This window comes from Enhydra lutris, unplaced genomic scaffold (genome assembly GCF_002288905.1).
Source record: "Enhydra lutris kenyoni isolate GAN:26980312 unplaced genomic scaffold, ASM228890v2 scaffoldscaffold27, whole genome shotgun sequence".
In the NCBI taxonomy this organism is placed as follows: domain Eukaryota; kingdom Metazoa; phylum Chordata; class Mammalia; order Carnivora; family Mustelidae; genus Enhydra; species Enhydra lutris.
Window position 1 is genome coordinate 20863183 of NW_019154111.1, and position 4179 is coordinate 20867361.

Below are 4179 nucleotides of genomic sequence, written 5' to 3' on the forward strand. Positions count from 1 at the left end.
AATTCTAAAAAAGGAATTGATAAGCTGGTTGGAAAAAGAAAAAAAAAAGAGGAGTGAATGTGCTCAGCCTGGAGACTAGAACAAAACCATGTGCTAAATTAGGGTATATTTTGATCTATTATAAGAAATTGTGTCCCAAAATTTTTAAGACAAAAAAACAACCTATATGTATACAAAAAATAAGGTTAAATTACAATGAAGGGAAGAAATAGGACTATAACAATGAAGGTTTAAAAATTTTTTTTTTAAGAAAGGTATTGTTAAAATAAACTAGCTAACAAATGTTAAAAGAGGAAAGAGGAAAAGTTAAAAAAATAGAATAAGGAAAAAAATAAAATTAAAAAAAAAATTAACTTTGCAAGACTAAAGGATCATGGGGGAAGAAGCCATGAATTCTATGAGTCGCTTTCCCCTAACTCTGGAATTCTGCTCTTCTCCTTGATCAGTGAGCTTGGTCTTGGCTGGATGGTCTTCCTGATCTTCTGAAGGAGGGGCCTGTTGCAGTGATTCTCAAATGTCTTTGCCTGAATCAGAACTGCACCACTCTTGCCAGGGACCGGGCTATGTCATCTGCTCAGGTTTGCTCTCGAAGTTTTTGTTCCCTGAACGCTTTCCGCACCACTTTGGAGGATGGGAATGAAAATGGCGGCCTCCCACTCTCCTGCCCAGAGGAGCTGAGAGCTCGGGGCCCCACTCCTCAGTGCACCCCCAGAGACAAGCAATCACTCCTGTCTCCCTGGTCTCTGGCCACACTCCGAGTTCACCTGGCCTGTGACTGAGCATTTCTATCTCTGGCACACAGCCCTATCTGGAGTCTCCAAACCCAGCAGATTCCTGCCATGCTTCTCCTCCCAGAGCAGGAAGGTGAATCTCCCCGGATCTGCCACTTGTGGGGTCCCTGCTCAAAGAGCAATAGTCCGACTGTGCCTTGGATCATGGCTTAAGGCAACCCCAATCTGAAAGCTCACTCTTCGGCTCTGTCTTTGTAGTTAGCTTCCCCGCTCTAATACCTGGCCACACTCAGACACCCCAATCTTTCTGTGACCCCGTGGGACCTGAGACCACACTGTCCCCGTGAGGGCTCCACCCCTGCTTAGCCTCTGGAGTGATGTCCCTCAGTGGAACAGACTTCTAAAAGTTCTGATTTTGTTCTCCACTGCTTGCCACTTGCCAGGAGCTGGCACCTCCCCCCGCAGTCTATCTTCCCATCACTTTGGATTCACTTCTCTGTAAGTCCTACCTTTCAGAAAGTAGTTGATTTTCTGTTTCTAGAACTGCTGCTCTTCTTCTTTTCTATCTTCTGCTGAGTTTGTAGGTGTTCAGAATGGTTTAATACCTATCTAGCTGAACTCCTGGGATCTGATGTCATTTCAGTCTGCTACTCCTCCACCATCTTGCCTCTCATTCTTGTTTTAAAATACTTTTTAAAAATTTTTATTTTTAAGTAATCTCTACACCCAATGTGGGACTTGAACCCACAACCTCGAGATTAAGAGCCATATGCTCCACCTAACTGAGCCAGCTAGGAGCCCTTAAAAATATTTTTCTTCACTGATTCACATAATATAAATTCTGCTCACTTATGAAAAACTCATGTATTTTTCAAAAAATATATATATTTAGGAAATTTTTATTTTTAATTTTTTCTTTGATTTATAACCTTTAATTTTTTTAGAGGTGGGAAATGGGAGAAGGAGAAAGATTATCTTAGGCTCCTTGCCTGACTCAGGGCTCTGCCTTGTGACCTTGAGATCATGACCTGAGCTGAAATCAAGAGTCAGACGCTTAACTGTTTGAGTCACTGAGGTGTCCTGATACATTTTGATTTTATGTTTTTATTCTTAATTTCTAGATTTATTTCATTTTAGTCACAGAATATGAATGGCTGATATCTTATTTTTGGGAACTCTACGGGGTTACATTTGTTTTTTAAAATAGGATCAATTGTGGCTTATTTTCTGTGGATGCAGAACACGCACGCTTACAGTTTATAAAATGTGAAATATTTAAAAGGGGCTTACCAAAGAACACCTCTCTTCCTCTCTGAGTTTTGAACTAATTGAGAATGAAGACAAATAGTAGAGGGAGAAAAAGTACTAACTTAATTAATAGTAGAGGCTAGATTGGAAGACATATGCTACTATAAACCCAATCATTTATGAGCTAATTCATTTCCTGTAATACAGATTATAGGATAGCACAGTGGAGTTTTAGTTTGCTTGACAGATAAACTCATGTATGTCCCTGTCTCTCATAGGCATAAGTGAATATTGGAAGTCCTAAATTGGTATGGGGGATAAAAAAAAAATAATACATTTTATTTAGCTTTTCAACATGTTAAGAGTGCTTTGAAACTCAAACCTATATTTAAAAACTCAGATAAAATCTTAAATTTGGCAGATCATCCTTTTCCCCTGACGTGTATCTATCTAGCTATTGTCAATTTATGTATCTATCCTTTTTATTTACTTTTTAATAAGATTTTATTTATTAATTTGACAGAGAGAGAGAGAGAGAGTGCACAGGCAGGGGGAGCAGCAGACGGGGGAGGGGGGAGAAGCAGGCTCCCCACTGAGCAGGGAGCCTTATGTGGGGCCGGATCCCAGGACTCCAGGATCATGACCTGAGCCGAAGACAGATGTTTAACTGATTGAGCCACTTTTTAAAATAACATACAATCAAATAGAACCTTATCATTAAAAACTTAAAAAAAAAGATAAATTAATATCTCTCCATGTCAAATACACAAAATCATTCTCCTAAGAGGTAACCATGATGAATTTAATGTCTAAACTTCCAGATCTTTCTGTGTGTATTCATGTATTCACATTTATATGCCTACAGAGAAACATAGAGTTTTGCTTTGTATTTGTTTCAAATAATTTTTTTGCAACCCACTGAGTGAACATACACTCAGTGTCACTTACCGGTGATAACTTAAGTAGACATGATATGCTAGCCTGGATCAATGAGTCCCTGCAACCGAATCTGACAAAAATGGAACAGTCATGCTCAGGGGCTGCCTGGTGTCAGCTTATGGACAGGTGGTTTCCCCCACTCCTCTACCTTGAAGAAAGTGAACCTCCAGGCTAAGCTGGAACACAAATACATCCAGAATTTCAAAATAGGACACCCGGGTTTTAAGAGTGGGAGTTGACAAAATAACTTCTGTGGACAGATTAGTAAAAAGGAACATTTCAAGACAATTTTGAATTTGTTCACTGGTTCAAGATGTTTTCTGATGCAAACTATTATGGAGCAGTATGACCCTGCAGCTTACAGACAAGGTCAAGAAACTGCAGGGGCTCCCTCCCTTGTTGCTCTAGCTCTGAACAAACCCAAGAAACCTCTCAGCTCTAGCAGTGAGCTCCCCAGAAGCCCCCACTGCAACACAGAGAACCATAGTAACCCTGGAGGCCAGCCTGGGTGTGGTGTGAAAGAATCCTGGTGTGGGCAACAGGGATGATGGAGCAGCTGAGTCGACAGAGCAGGTCAACATATCAAAACTTACTGTCTAAGACTAAGAGAGAGAGAGACGTTTCTACTTTGGAAAGCTAAGGAACATGGAATTGATTTGCCAAGAGAACGAGAGGGAAAACAACCTTATATTGCAGAGGTGTGTGGACATTCTCTATGGCACAGATGAAGGCTTTGTGTTACCTGCCAAAGGGGGGGCCACAGGAGGGGCAAGAAGATATTCCCAGCCTGGACCAGCAGAGCAACATCTGAATTCCTCACTTCAAATCATGTGCTTACCAGTAAAATACTCCCTTCTTTATTCTCATAGGGCTCGCTGGTTTCTTTACGTAATCAAAAAGCGCCTCTTCTTAAAGTGCACTTTGCAAAAAACGTTACTCCTTTTCTGAGGAATTTGGGTTAGGAGCTTTGTAGCGAAGCAGTATTAACATCTAACTGGGTCACCCAGGGAACAAAGAGGCGGACCATGGGGCTCACTGTGTGGACGCTGGTGACACTCATTGCTGGAGAAGGTGTTTCTATGCAACACACTGAGGTGGAGTCCTCAGTAGAGAAATGTAAGAACTCATTTGAATTTTAATCTCATGTGAAATCCTGGCAGAGAATGTTTTAATAAATAAATGCCTGAAGTGTGCTTAAAATATGCTTCCATATTTTAAAATATAAAATGTAACATGACAGGAGATTTTACATGTCTGACAT

At 40.7% G+C, this 4179-nt stretch overlaps 1 pseudogene; it reads left to right on the forward strand.

The window, feature by feature from the left end:
• Positions 1–3866, forward strand: part of LOC111151917 — a 59194-nt pseudogene extending 55328 nt beyond the window's left edge.
• The last annotated feature ends 313 nt before the right edge of the window (positions 3867–4179 follow it).